The sequence below is a fragment of the Leptonychotes weddellii genome, chromosome 2, assembly GCF_054177405.1.
Source record: "Leptonychotes weddellii isolate Sample4059 chromosome 2, ASM5417740v2, whole genome shotgun sequence".
NCBI classification, from domain to species: Eukaryota; Metazoa; Chordata; class Mammalia; order Carnivora; family Phocidae; genus Leptonychotes; species Leptonychotes weddellii.
Window position 1 is genome coordinate 25214013 of NC_138370.1, and position 16113 is coordinate 25230125.

At 40.3% G+C, this 16113-nt stretch overlaps 1 pseudogene; it reads left to right on the forward strand.

The window, feature by feature from the left end:
- The first annotated feature begins 428 nt into the window (after positions 1–428).
- LOC102745561 (adenylate kinase isoenzyme 6 pseudogene) lies at positions 429–1517 on the forward strand (annotated as a pseudogene).
- The last annotated feature ends 14596 nt before the right edge of the window (positions 1518–16113 follow it).

The following is a 16113-nucleotide window of genomic DNA, read 5'->3' on the forward strand; positions in this document are numbered from 1 at the left end:
GTGTATGTGTGTGTTTTCTGGGTCATAATTTTTATTTTAAGATTGATTTATTTTTGAGAGAAAGGGCAAGCAAGCAAGAGCATGCCCGGGGTGGGGGCCGGGTGGGGGGTCAGCAGCGGGAGGGAGAAAGAATCTCAAGCAGACTTCATGCCCAGCATGAAGCCCAATGTGGCGCTCGATCCCAGGACCCTGAGATCATGACCTGAGCCAACATCAAGAGTCGGACGCTTAACTGACTGAGCCACCCAGGCACCCCTTCTGGGTCATAATTTAAAATTCACTCCATTTTTTTTTTTTTTTGGTGCAAGATAGTGGTTTATATAATTTGCAGCCCATTGACAGATACTTGAAGCGAGAAAGTGTAATGTTCCTCCAAGAAGCTCCCAACTACCTTACTGTTAAAATTCACTCCTTCCTGTAAGTTGCAGTCAAAATAGTCTGAAATGCGGCCCAGAGCCAGCGCAGTGAGGACCATGTTGCTTCCGAACATCCTGCTCACCGGTACACCAGGGGTTGGAAAAACCATGCTAGGCAAAGAACTTGCATCAAGATCAGGACTGAAATACATTAATGTGGATGATTTGGCTCGAGAAGGGCAGATACATGATGGCTATGATGAAGAGTATGAATGCCCCATTTTAGATGAAGACAGAGTAGTTGATGAATTAGAAAACCAAATGAGCGAAGGTGGAGTTATTGTTGATTACCATGGTTGTGATTTCTTTCTTGAACGCTGGTTTCATATAGTTTTTGTGCTGCAAGCAGATAACAGTGTATTATACAAAAGACTTGAAACAAGGGGTTATAATGAAAAGAAATAAAAGAATATTCAGTGTGAAATTTTTCAAGTTCTTTATGAAGAAGCATTAGCATCCTACAAGGAAGAAATAGTACATCAACTGCCCAGCAATAAACCAGAAGATCTAGAGGATAATATCAATCAGATATTGAAGTGGATTGAGCAGTGGATCAAGGATCATAGCTCCTGACTTACAAGACTGGCCACTTCACAACCACTCTTGTTATATCCCTGCCATAATGAATAAATTGTCCAGTTATCAGTAAAACTTTCTTATTAAGATTGTGCTGCAGGACTAGTAGATGGATAATCTAAAGGTTTATGTTTGGGCTTTTTTTTCTCCACGAGAAAGCAAAACATTCTCAAGTATAGTATATATAATATCATTAAGGATTTAGAGTAAAAACTGTCATCTTAAATGCTTCAACTGCTGAAGAATAAATAAATCTGACCAAATGGGTGGCTATCTTCTAAGCTGGTTACAAAAGAAAATGAAGATGATCCCTTAAAATAAAACTTAAGACTAAGGATAAAACATCAGAGGTTTTTCATTTTTATTTCTTAAATTAAAAAAACAAACACATGATTAAGTGGTAATGCTTATACTCTGTATAAAAACCAAAAGGTACAAAAGAGTATCCTGGAAAGGTAGGTTTCCCTTCCAGGCCATCCCTATTCTTCAGCCACCCAGACCCCCCCTCCCTTTAGGAAGTAATGTTGCTGGTTTCCTGTGTCTCTTTTCAAGAGATTTTAGGCCTGGGAAGTGTGCGTTTGTGTATGTTAGTTTCTTTAAGCATGTGGAAGCATGCTGTGTATGCTGTTCTGTATTTTTTTTTTCATTTAATATGTTATGGAGAGTATATCATCTCAGAACATACAGACCTCCTTATTCTTTTAAATTAAGATGAAATTCACCATTTAAAAAAAATAGTCTGAAATGCTGGTGTGGTGCATTTGGAGCTGTCTTAGCTCTATAGCATTACCATTTTCCACCAAGGTGACTGTGAACGAATCCATTATCGTCTCTGAGTCTCTTTTCTCATATTCAAATTGGGAATAAATATGTGCCCAACTGACCTCACAGGGTGGTTGAGAGGCCCTCATAAGATAAAACATGTGTAAGCTTTATACAAAAGCTCTATGCCAGTCACAATCCCCCCCCCAGACTAGAGGGGGCTCCAGAAAAGATCCTCAGGTTCGGTACTGGATGGGAGGTTGGGGCTTAGGCTTGGCTTCAGTGCTTCACACATTGCTTCCTTTGTTCAACAGTATTTATGGGATGTCTGCTATGCATCGGGAACTATTTTAGTGTCTGGGGATAAACACACCAAGCCTTGCCTTCATGGAGTTTGTGTTCCAGTTGGGGGGGGAGCCAAATTAAAAAAAAAATTAGTGTGTGATATGATGTTAAATTCTGTGGGGAAAAATGAAACAGTCTACTAGTAGGCCAGTGACTCTGTTACCAATATTATCTAAAACCCCATGCAAGTTTTTTTAGCAAGTTTTGGTGGCTAAAAATGCCGGAAAATCTCTGTGCAATGGTGTTACTTTGAAGTAATGTGCTATGAAAGGCCCCCAAAGACCCTTTTTGTGAACGAGACCCTCGGCCTAGCTCTACCCTGAGAGCTTTCTGAGATAATCAACCTGGGGCATCTCTCAGTTACATCACCATCAGTTTTGATAAAAACAGGCTCTAAAGTAACAGGACGGTCTTCTTGTCTAAAAGAGAAGTAAACACATGGAATTTGTTATCTGAACTAGTTGTAAAGCCAAAACATAGACAGGTTCAAGACAGGTTTAGATAAATACCTAGACAATAAATGCTCAATGGCGTTCAACATTTTCTAAGGACATTGTATTAAAGCATCCGAAGAGCCTGTGGGTGCTCTTGGCTCCTTTGTATCGAGCCATGTGCTTACTCATCATCATCGTTGACACTAGGTTACTGCTGCCTTATAACTTAAGTCCAAGGCCTCAAGCTTTTATGATAATTTTTAGCAGCAAAGTCCAAATCAGCAGACCACAGATGTAGAGTGTAAACTATGAAGCAGTAAAGCAGTCAAGGGCCTGGGGCTGGAAGACCTGGATGCTCATCCTAGCTTCCAGTTTGAACAAGTCAGTTCATATTTCTAAGGCTCACGGTCTCCTTTGCAAAACTATTTAGTCTCAATGAACTTTGTGGCCCCGCTTAGTGTAGGAACAACAAACAAACAAACAACGCCAACATGAGACTCTGTCATGAGGTCCTATCCTTATCTGGGGAAAAACCAGCATGCTGTTGCCATGATGCTTTATGAGGTAGCAATGTGCTCGTGAATGAACCACGCGCGATATGACCCTCAGTCTCACGCACTCAGACTCTTGAATTTGTCATCACTTTGAAAGTGAAACTGTTTCTCAAAGGGAGTACACATTAATCCAACTAACCAAGATTTATATATAAAAGGGAAATTCAAATTTTTGCTATTTAAAACACACACACACACACACACATAACAAAACACTTGTTTTTATTGTCCTATGGTCTAGAGCAAGGTCAACAATCTATGGCTTGTGGGCCAGCTGACACCTGTTTCTGTAAATAAAGTGGTATTGAGCACAGCCATGGCCATTGGTTTTCATATTGTCTAGGGCTGCTTTTGTGCTGTGCACAGCAGCAGAGCTGGGTCGTCGTGACAGAGACGCTATGGCCTACAAAGCCCCAAATATCTGCAATCTTGCCCTTTACAGAAAAAAGTTTACCAAACCCTGGATGCAAATATTTTGTCAATACAACTAATATAATCTCTCGTTAAAGAACTAAATTAAACTACAGTGAGAAGATTGCTTAGTGATCACAAGAGCAGAGTAAGTGGGCTTCCTTGGATGATATTAAGTAGTAAACTGTCAGCTAAGAGAGAATAAGGCAGTATGTGGCCAAGGGAGCCATAATACTAAAATCCACTGGACAAATTTGTCCTTTGGGCTGTGTTTGAATGGACAGTACCCATATCTGCTCCTCTCTGCCTTTTGTCATTGTGCCTCCATTGCTGAAGAATCCCTATCAGATCAATACTTTTATGTAGCATGAACAAAATGGGTTGTATTTCCTCCCTCCACAGAGCCCACCTCAACACAGGGACACATCTAATGAAATACAGACATGACTCCAAGGCCATGAAGTGTAATATAGATATGACCTTGAGGTGCTCTCGAATGGTGGTGAAGGGAGGCTACTCTTGGCAACACAGCAGATGTCTGAAATCATCTCTCATTCTCTCATCAATGGTGTCCTCCAAAATCTTTCTCCTTTTTCAAAATTCCACCATATGCAGCTTCCATCTTAGAGGTTTCCTAATCACACAGGCAGGCTGCCTTTCTCATTTTGCATTTTATTTCTTTGGGCATCGCCATGCCTTTTCTTATATACATTAACTTGGTTTCCTCTAGTTATGTTCTTCAATAACTAACAAAAATCCCATGCCTAGGCAAGAAAATGAAGAAAAAGAAAAGAAAGAAAAGAAAACGGAAGGAAGAGAAGGAGAGAAGGGGAGAGAAAGGAAAAAAGAAATAAAAGAGAAGAAAGCTACTAATTTCTTTTTTTTAATTTTAAAATTAGTTTATTATTATCAATCAAGTAGAAAATTTTTGGATGTGTCCTGATGGACATGTTAGCAGAAGATTATAATGTTTATTTTTTTTTTTAAAGAAAGTCATTAGCAGCAGAAGAAGAAGATAGCAGGAGGGGAAGAATGAAGGGGGGGAAATCAGAGGGGGAGATGAACCATGAGAAACAATGGACTCTGAAAAACAAACTGAGGGTTCTAGAGGGGAGGGGGGTGGGAGAATGGGTTAGTCTGGTGATGGGTATTAAAGAGGGCACGTTCTGCATGGAGCACTGGGTGTTATGCACAAATAATGAATCATGGAACACTACATCAAAAACTAATGATGTAATGTATGGTGATTAACATAATTTAAAAAATTAAATTAAATTAAAAATAAAATAAAATAAAAAATAAATACCATTTTATAAGTACCACTTTATTTAACAACAGAAAGCTACTAATTTCTAAACCTTATCCCTGCCAGGGGTGCCTGGGTCGCTCAGTCAGTTAAGTGTCTGCCTTTGGCTCAGGTCTTGATCCCAGGGTGGGATCAAGCCCCACATTGGGTTCCCTGCTCAGCAAGGAGTCTGCTTCTCCCTCTCCCACTGCCCCTACCCCCACATGTGTGTGCGCACACGTTCTCTCTCTCTCTCAAATAAATAAAGTCTTTAAAAAAATAAAACAAACCTTATCCTTGTCATAATTCAATATGTATATTGTTATGTGTTGAACTGTGTCCTTCCCAGAAAAAGATATGTTGAAGTCCTAACTCCCAGTACTTGAGAATGTTACCTTATTTCAAAATAGAGTTGACATAATTAGTTAAGATGAGGTCATGTTGGAGTTGGGTGGGCCCCTAATCCAATATGATGCGGGTCCTTATAAGAAGAGAGACACACACAGGGTGAGTGTCATGTGACAACAGAGGCAGAGACTGGGGAGCTGCAGCTGCAATCCAACCAATGCCAAAGATTGCTGGCAAACACCAGAAGCTAGGGAGAGCCGAGGAAGGACTGCCCTACAGGTTTCAGAGCCAGCATGGCTCTACTGAAATCTTGACTTCATACTTCTGATTTCCAAGACTGAGAGAACACATTTCCATTGTTGAAAGCCATCTGGTTTGTGGTATTTTGTTACAGCAGCCCCAGCAAACTAATACATAGATATATTGAGTCAAGTATTATAGTTCAGTACAAGACTTGTACACCTCTAATAAATTGGCTTTATAGCTGAACCCACTTCTCTTTTTCCGGTTGTGTAGAGCTCTTTGGGTTTGGCCCCACTTACTCTCTACACATGGGAGGGCAGATATTTTACTCTAAGAATCATTTATTTCCTGTTTACCTCAATAAATACTTTTTAGAAAAGTTTTGCACAAGTGCTGTGCGTTTTACAAGAGCACATTTACTAAGAGGATGAGTGGAAGTACCCTTTCTCAGATACTTCTAACAGAGTTCTCTCTTCCATGGTCATGCAGTGGGTTGAGAAACTAAAACACTCACCCTCCCCCCACCAAGGTTCTTCTTTTCTATGACTGTGATTTACTGCACTACCCATTAATCTTAGTGTCTGAAACCAGCCCAAATGCTCCTCCCCTGAATCAGACACAACCCACGTAGATCAACATCCTTTACGAAGCATAGCAATTCATGCAGGTTCTGTCTCAGTCACTGGTAAATAGCAGTGCTGATGATGACAGGACTCTTTGGCTTTTTAAGCCATAAACTTAGCTCAAGAATTTTGATTCATAGCTGGATACAAAATAATGTGTGAACGTTGATTAGCAGGTGGTCCCATCAGGTGGATGAATTGCTTACACTTTCTTCATAGTTATTCACAGTTCATTTTCCCTTCAGAATTTTTTGGTAAGAGCTTCGAGCTCTAACGTGTTTGGGTTTTAGATTCTGGAAGGAATGCAATGGAATTTTTGGCACTCTCTCTTGAGTGATTTATGTACTGCTCCCATTGGATAATTTGTTTTACGCATGTGTGACAGGGCTGGTGCTGGACTTCTGCTTTGGAAACGCTTGTTTCAAATTTGCATGTGGCAGCCCTTCTGGACCCCGCAGCTTTACATGTGAAGGAAGAAATCCTTCCCCAGGAGACACTTACACTGCATCCTGAGGGAAAATATCCTGAGATCTTTTCACTCCTCATTGGGAAGAATCATTAGGAAGCAAAGAGTAGAAACACTGGTTTTAAGATTGGCAGGGAAAATACCCAGCTAAAATAACTTGGAAATATGTTGGAATTTCTTTCAGGAACATGATGTAGAGAGGAACGATAATTAAAACAAGAGTCTCTGAGCAGTAAGCAGCAAAGCAGCAAGCAATGCTAAAGCATCTGGTTAGAGTTTGTCTTTGATGATGGTAGCTCACCAGTGGCTCTTCCACTTCTGAGAATGAGCATTGCCCTCGTTAAACAGAACAGGTGTGGCAAACAAACCATCTCAATTACCCTGAAGGTAGCTGTGTTGAAGCCTCAGCCCTCTTGAAATAACTCCTGTCAGGCCATCCTCTAGGACAGTGGCAAACTAGCTAGATTCATAAAGAACAGCATCAGTCACGTGTCCTAGAACTGAGCGTGGGAAGATGGCAGAAATATTTTCCTGGATTTTAGAAGGCTATTGCATCTATTCAATGTGCCACCCCTATCAGTGAATAAGATAATGTAGTCTCAATCTTTCACCGTAAGTTGGGAACCAGGCAGGGTGAAGGGTCAAGCCCACCGTGCAATAATCAGAATACTGGTGCTTACAGGGGTCACATCCAACAGTATGGTTTGTTAACAGGAAACCTGGATTCACACAGAAGAATGAGTCTGGCTCATTAATATCTATCTTAATTAGGGTTCACAAATGATTTTGTAGTTGTCAGTCACCATGCTTGGTGCCACGGGAGAGACAAATGTACCCAGATTCACCCTAATAAAGGCAAAGATTAATCTGGGTATTCTTCAAGAGGGCACTGTGTCAATTAGGGTCCATGAGGCAGACAGATGATGCATTGAAAAGAATTTGAGCAAAGAGGGTTTAATGAAGAAACAGGGCTAAGGGAGCCATCAAGGGATGTTGAAGTGCTAAGGGAGAGCAACAGCACAAACCTGTCACCACAGGGAAGGAGTGGTATTGCTGGGGCCTGGACAATTAAAGCAATGGGAGAGGGCACAAGTCCTTTTGCCAAAGACAGTGGAGCCACTGTCTGATTGCTGTAGGCTGGGAGGAAGTCTTCTGCAGGTGCCATGTGTTAGCCCAAACTCAGGGGAGCACTGGGTCAGGGTGACCTGGAGATGCCATCTGTAGCATACAGGCTCCTTAGGCACAGAGCAGGACACAAAAGAATAGGAATAGGGGGGCCCTTGGTGGCTCAGTCGTTAAGCATCTGCCTTCGGTTCAGGTCATGATCCTGGGGTCCTGGGATCGAGCCCTGCATCGGGCTCCCTGCTCAGCGGGAAGCCTGCTTCTCCCTCTCCCACTCCCCCTGCTTGTGTTCCCTCTCTCACTGTGTCTCTCTCTGTCAAATAAATAAATATATAAATAATCTTTAAAAAATATAATAATAATAAAAAATAAATTAAAAAAAAGAAGAGTAGGAATAGATCTGGGCATGAGGAAGAGGCTAACAAAAAGTAGTTTTTGGCACAGGCATCTAAAAATGAAATAGGCCTCTCCTTTGCATAAGGTTGTAACCAAAGCTTATGTTGGGGTGAATCACTTTTATTCTGTATAGGGTCACTTACATGATTCCCTCCCTTCACCATCCCTCCTCCATCCTATATGCTTACTCTATTAGCTGCGTAAATGTAGGATAAATAGGAATCCTCGCCAAGGAGAAAGAAGAAGAATAAGGAAGCTTACTGTTGCCAGAAATGTCTTGGATATAAAGTAAACCTTGGTAATGAGAACATTGGTTTCTGGAGAGGACATGGACTAATTTACAAAAGGACTGGATGCCTCCCAAAGGGGAGCTCACCAAGAGGACAAGAGGTAACTGGACTGGTAACAAAGACTGACAACAGGGCTTCCTGGAGTTTCCTCTAGGAGAGCTGATTTCTGTACCATGAGTAGCTAATACAGAAGACTTTCCAGATCTAGCTGATCAGAGCCAGCGATATGCTTGAGGAACAATGGCGGGGTGTGAGAAGGTGAATCAGAAAGGGTTGTGCTCTGGCACCTAACACAAGTCCTTGCTGGGACCTAGACTAGCAACAAGGGTATCCCAGTGACAGTGGACAAACACTCATCAAACTGGCATAACCTGTCTCCAGCTGCAAGCACAAGTAGCAGCAAGAAATAACAGCAATTGTGAGCTGACCAGAATCTGGTTCTCTTTCCACTGCATGTGCACCTGAGGCTGGAGAAAAGGCCCATCATTTCGGCTCTAAGAAGGCTACAAGACTTACACGGAGAAGAACACAAGAAAGTCAACAAAATGAGTATTGGGTGTCAGAGGATTTGGGATGGGAGAGTGCTGCAGATGGACCGGAAAACTCATGGAGGCTGGGACAGGAGCTGCACCCAACAGGATGAAGACTATTTAGGGAGGCAGAGGAAAATGTTAGGAGAAAGCCACATTCCAAGCAAAGGTTTCCTCAGTGGGAATGCATAAGACATGCCAGGAAGATGGTGAGTAACTCATCTGTCTGGAGAAGAGTGCTCTGAGCACGCTTGAGCTGGGAGAGGTGATGAAAGCAGTATTTAAGAAAATCATTCTGGGGGCGCCTGGGTGGCTCAGTCGGTTAAGCGGCTGCTTTCAGCTCAGGTCATGATCCTGGGATCCTGGGATCGAGCCCCATGTCCGGCTCCCTGCTCAGCAGAGAGCCTGCTTCTCCCTCTCCCTCTGCCTGCCACTCTGCCTACTTGTGCTCTCTCTCTCTCTGTCAAATAAATAAATAAAATCTTTAAAAGAAAAGAAAAGAAAAGAAAAGAAAATCATTCTGGCTGTGGGGTTTAAGCAGTATTTAAAGAAAGTCATTCTGGCCAGATGGATTGCACTGGGGAGCAACTGGAGGTATGGAGATGAGTTAGGAAACTATTCTAGCTAGGAAATAGTTCAGGCATGAAGTGATAGGGGCTCAGGCTAGAGTTATGACAGTGGGAATGGCAGGACAGGGCAGACTCAAGAGGCATGAATCAGGGATGATTAATAGGCCTTGGTGACTAACTGAAAGTGGAGAGAGGGCTGAAGAGAGGAGGAACCAATGATGAACTTGAGGTTTTCAGCCTTAGTGACTCAGAAAGGGATGGTGTTATAAAGAGATATGGTAAATTAGCTGGGGAGGTACAGGGGCTAATAATTCAATGAAATAATTATGATGAACTTAAGATTTTAGTACATTGTTTGGGATGATATTCATTGGAGATATTCCTCTGCAGAAAATACTTCACCTAGGCTCAAAAGCTTATTAAATGACACTACTGTCCAGCATTTTCCCAAACCCCAAACTCAAGAATCATCTTCATCAATTCTTTATCCATTACTCCCAAAATTAATCAGGCTCCAAATTCTTTCAGTTTTACTTTCATTATCTCTCAAACCTGCCCACTTTCCCAATCCATACTCTTTACCTTAGTTTAGACCACAATCATCTTTCAGCTATAATTTGGCAATTATTTCCCAAAAGGTGCCCTGCCCCCCTTCAATCACTTTCCATGGAAGCCAGGATGTTCTTTCTAAATAAAAAATCTGATCCTGCTGCCTGCTGATGACATACCTCTGGTGGCTCCCTCGGGATAGAGCCTTCAAAAAACAATAATCTTATATTTGGCACCTATTTCATTTCCTGTCCTCATCTCTCATCATCCCATGTCTCATGTTCTGTGTCCCAACATATTGAGCTACTTACATTTTCTTGAATGTGTCATGCTCTCTCTCACTTCCAGCCTTGCACACGACTGCCCCCTCTGTTTGGAATATCTTCCTTCTTTCACACTGCATCATTCTTGACATTACATGTCAAAATATCCCTGCTTCAGGTAGCCTTTGCTGACATCCTAAGGCCAATCTAGGTAGCTTTTTTGTTTCCTCAATATTTTATTCATCCATCTATCATAGCTTGTATCACTGTGTAGAGTTAATTGCTTATTTACTCATCTGACTCCCACTCTAGATCTATGGGCCTACCCACAAAAAAGTATTTGTTTAATGAATGAATAAAGAAACTAGAAACATGGCTCTGTTGGTATTCAGATCAATTCAACAAGTTGGCATGGAGTACATATTATTTGCCATGTGCTATGCTGGAGGTTGGGAATATAATGGAGAATGCACTTCTGCAAATAAGAAATGCACAATCTACTATTTTAGAGGCAGTGATAAATTAGCAAATATATTACACAATGAAAGTGTTTAGTAATATTGAAGTCAAAGACTGCAATGGAAAAAAGCCCATACTTTAAACTCAGACTGAGGTTCACATTTGTTCTCCAGTTTTTATATGGCCTTGAGCAAAATACTTAACCTTTTAAATCCCAGTCTTTTTATCTATAATGAGGCTATAAATCCCATTTTAGATCTTATTATGATTAAATAACCACTCCTGAGCATCATACAGTAGATGTTCAATAAATGCTGTTTCCAGCAATTTCTATGTATTGCTATTGTACTTGTACTTTCATTTATTTGGAACTTAAGGCATCTTCAGACATATCTTGTTAAAATATAATAATGAGCAAGGTGTGGGGATAGGGCAGAATTTAATCATTGAAAGGGGTTCAGATCTTTCCTGAGAGCTTTTTTTAGGGAAAACAGGAAAGGATCTCCGGGAAGGGAGGGTAACACTGTTGGAGAAGAAGAGTCCAGAAATGGAGACATGGATACTGAGGCTGTTTCTCCAGCTTGCAGTGGACATGCAGAGGAAGGAGAACTGGGATTTGTTTGGCATGTTTGCCTACGGCTGACATTGGCTTACTCACTTGAAAATCACTAGTAGTTCAAAAGACTACAGTGTTTTCCAGCTAATATTGTTCCATTCACAGCTCTAACACATTTTCTCCCTGCTTCCAACCAGCTCAAAAGGACCTCAGTGTGACTGACTCCATCAGTCACAGCAACAGCAGAACAAGGGCTGAAATTGCAGCCTTGCCTCTAGCCAACTATATACCTGCACAGTATCTTTTTGTTTATTTTCTTTCAATCCATCAGCTATTTTCCTGCCCTTCAACGATCAGCAATTTGAAATCTCTGCTAAATTGCACAAGGAGAGGTTTTTAATGTACTGTTGGATTGTATCCTATGAGCAACACTAGCAAAAATTGACTACAAAATAATAAAATGCTAATAAGGAGGAAAAAAACAGGTGAAACCAAAATTATAGCAAAAGTAAATGAAGGCAGAAAGGAAGTACACTGGACTGCATTTGCAGATGGCATGAAAATCCCAAAGAGTCTATGCAAAAACTAGAGTTAATATGTACATTTAGCAAGGTTGAAGTAGACAAAATTAATACCTAAAACTTAATTGGATTTTATATGCTAGCAATAAACAATTGGAAAATTAAATTTTAAAAACTCTACTTATAAGAGTACCTAAAAACAAAAACAACAAAAATACTTAAGAATATATTTAACAAAAGAGATAAAGGTTCCTGAATGTTACTGAAAGAAATTAAGGAAGAATCACATAAGTGGAGAAATAAACCATGTTCATAAGTTTATTGGAAGATTCCAATTCATAGTTCATTGGAATTCATAGGTTCATTGAAAGATTCCATTATTAAAATATCAATTCTAGGGGCATCTGGGTGGCTCAGTCATTAAACGTCTGCCTTGGGCTCGGGTCATGGTCCCAGGGTCCCAGGATCGAGCCCCGCATCGGGCTCCCTGCTCCGCGGAGAGCCTGCTTCTCCCTCTCCTACTCCCCCTGCTTGTGTTCCCTCTCTCACTGTGTCTCTCTCTGTCAAATAAATAAATAAATCTTAAAAAAATAAAATAAAATATCAATTCTAGGGGCTCCTGGGTTTAAGTGTCTGCCTTTGGCTCAGGTCATGATCCCAGGGTCCTGGGATCGAGCCCCGCATCGGGCTCCCTGCTCAGCGGGAGGCCTGCTTCTCCCTCTCCCACTCCCGCTGCTTGTGTTCCCTCTCTCGCTGTCTCTTTCTCTCTCTGTCAAATAAATAAATAAAATCTTTAAAAAAAAATCAATTCTACCCAAACTGATCTATATTCAAAACAATCTCAGTCAAAATTCTATCAGGCATTTTCATTGAAAATGACAAGCTGGTTCTAAATTTTATTTGGAAATTTGATGGCTCTAGAACAGACGAAACAATTTTGAAGAAGAAGATGGAACTTGATAATGTAAGAAGAACTTACACCATCTACAAAAATCAAGATAGTGTAGTACTGACATAAGCATAGACATAAGGAACAATGAAACAAAGTCCACAAAACCATGAACGATAAAGGAAAACATTAATAAATTAGACTTCATCGAAATGAAAATTTTTGCTCTCTGAAAGAGATCGTTAGGAAAATGAAAAAACAACCAAAAGAATGGGGAAAATGTTCACAAGGTATATATGCAATAAAGAACCTGTATTCAGACTATGTAAAGAACTCTTACAACTCTATAATTAGAAGAAAAACAACCCAATAAAAAATGGGCAAAAGATTTGAACAGACACTTCACTAATGACAGTATACAAATAGCACAAAGAGATTTAAACCACATTGGTCATCAGGGAAGTGGAAATTAAAACTAAAGTGAGATGCCACGATACATCCATTAGAGTGACTATAATTAAAAAGATTGACAATACCGAATGTTGGTGAGGATGTTGAGCAACTAGAACTCTCATACATCCCTGGTGGGAAAGTAATATGATTCAATAACTTTGAAAAAACTGTTTGGTAATTTCTTAAAAAGTTAAACATATGACCCAGACATTCCACTCCCAAGTATTTACACAAAAGAAGTGAAAACATATGTCCAAAGACTTGTATGCAAATATTTATAGCAATTTTATGCACAATAACCAAAAATTGAAACAATCCAGATGTTCACTAACAGGTGATGGATAAACAAAAAGTGATGCATTTATACAATGGGATATTAGTCAAAAGTCAAAGGAAACAAACTACTAACACGCATAACAAAATGAATGAATGTCAAAATCATTATGTTGAGTGTAAGACACCAGACATAACAGTTCTATTTATATAAAAGTCTAGAAAATGCAAAAAACCCATGACAAAAAAGCAGGTCAGTGTTGAATGGGTCCAAGGATGGAGAGAGAAGGATGGACAGAAAAGGGGCAAGAAGAAATTCTGGAGGGTGATACCAATATTCTCTATCTTGACCAGGCAGAGGTTTCACAGGTATATATGCTGGGCTGTGCACTTTAAATGAATACAGTATTATACCTCAATGATGTCTCAGTAAAGTTGATTTTTAAACAAGCAGAGGAAGGCTGGCCCAATACTGTGTCTCCTCATATAAATACATCTCCTCATGTAACTACTGATCTGTGGAATTTGAACTCAAATTTTCAAAATAACATCATTTCCCTCACCAGTCTCATATAACGAGGGACCAATTCCATGTCAATTTCCCTTTCCTTCCCCTCATGCGTAAGCCCACATTCCACTCCATCTGCTACTCTACTCACAAAATAAAGGCATGAAGGTCTCTTTCAACAAATGCAAAATCTTTGGGCTCTTCTGCAAGAACAAAACAGTGACAACATGTGTGTAGGGTATGTGCAACCTTTTTCCCGAACAGCCCTTTCCATGGGGGGGGGGGGTTACATAGGGACGAAAGTGATGTTGTTATAGGTGATAACTAATGGTTGGAAAGGCAGGAATAAAGAATTATAAGAGTGTAATTGTTAATCTGTGGTCATAAGTAAATCATGTCACTTTGGGGTGGACTATTGAGGAGGAAGAAGATGACCATTTTCAGATCAGCTGAATCAACACTGGTCTACACAGCTTTGCGGGTGCCCCACACACCCTCACATCCAGATCACCTGCTACAGGGAGGGTCAGCTAAACTGGGTTGTTTCCTTCAATCTAGTGAGTATTTTCTTCTGGTGGGGAATCCTTAAAATTGAAATTAGTTAGCCTGATCCTATAATTTGCTGTGATCTCAAAGTTAGTCACAATAATTCCTCCTGATCCCAAGAAGGTATGTCTAGCATCTAGAAAACTTTCTGTTATTGTTCATATAGCCAGTCCTATTATGCTGACCAGCTGATGATTGACATTTACATAGGGTCTGAGTTATGCTACTCTTAAATGTCAACAGTATTTCCTGACTCAGAGAAGCATCACTGCAGTTGAAGTGGGGGCCTTGTTAACCCCTGTCTCCCACTGAAGATCAGCTGGTATTGCTTCTGAGCTAGGGAAGTGGAATACTGAAATTTTGTTGAATACAGTCATAACATATTTAATTCCTACCAGTTGCCCTCTGGTCAGAAAATATAATTAAAGGGTCTGCAGATGGTCTGGCAAGTCTTCCAGAAGCAGTAGAAACCAGCAGCTGACTGCAGAGCTATATGAAACTAAAACTGTTTCCAGATATGTACCATATGCACACATATGAATCCCTTAGGGAACATGGATGGTGAGCTCTTTGCATTGTATGGGTATTAGATGCTATGGGAAATGAATAAGGGACAATTAGAGAAATATATTAGAAAGCAAAAGAGAGAAACTCAAATCAAAATCCTAACCTAAGGATAGTTAGTTCCCAGACTTAGTGGGATATACTTTGGATGAAAAAAATAAAACAAAACAAAAATAAAAACCAGATGCAAGACTTAAAACTCAAAGAGGACTGTTCAGGGAGAATGAGTGAAAATGGCAACTCTTCTTTTCTAGAATCCCTAAAACATATGATGTGTCTTCTTTTAAATTAGATAGAGATCAAATTAGTCTTTTTATGATGGTCAAAATCTTTTATTATAATGGCAAGTCCAGCATTAGCATTTTCATTTTATGAGTTTTACAGAATTTCATATTAGTGTGGGAGCAAGGAGAATAATCCTTACACCCATTGAAGAAATTAACAATAAGAGGTTAGACTGGAGGAAAAATGAAGGATCAAAGGGAATCTTTGGAAAGACAGTGAGATATTTGAATATATTCATGGGCTGTGACATAACAGTTGAGATGCATTGGGGTAAGTTACCTTTAACGTCCCTTCACAAAGGGTCCCTAAGTATGTTTTGTTGAACAGATTTAAGGGATTCTATAAAGGATGTCAAGGAAACCTGTTTACCAGGTGTTTGGCTAAAAAGTCATCTAAAAAAATTCAGAGATGTGTCTGGTACAATTTGAGATTCTGTGTGTCTTCAGTCTATCCAACACAGAGATTAAAACTGAAGATCTTCTCATCAGTTTTCTGAATACTGGGGCAATGTAGTGTTCAGTTTGAATGCACATGGTTAGCATTTTTTAGAGTCAGCTTTCTTCCTGGTTTCACGAGCCATTAGGGGACCTCTCCTTTTAGTTGCATAAGCCAAGGTAACCCCTTAATGAGCCAGGGTTCGTACCAGCCTGGTTTTTACACACTTTCAATGATCTCTGTCCTAGGATCAGAGAAGGATTTCTCTTGCTTGAGTTAGCCTAACACTGACAGCAAGTCTGGCGAGGTCCGCCCTTGGCATCCTAGGTGATGCTAGGGTTTCAGAGTACTAATTGATCATGCTCTGACCTCCTCCAAGTTCAGAAATAAATGAGACATGAGAAGGGTCAAGACAGGAACACTGGGAGTGACAAAGAATGGT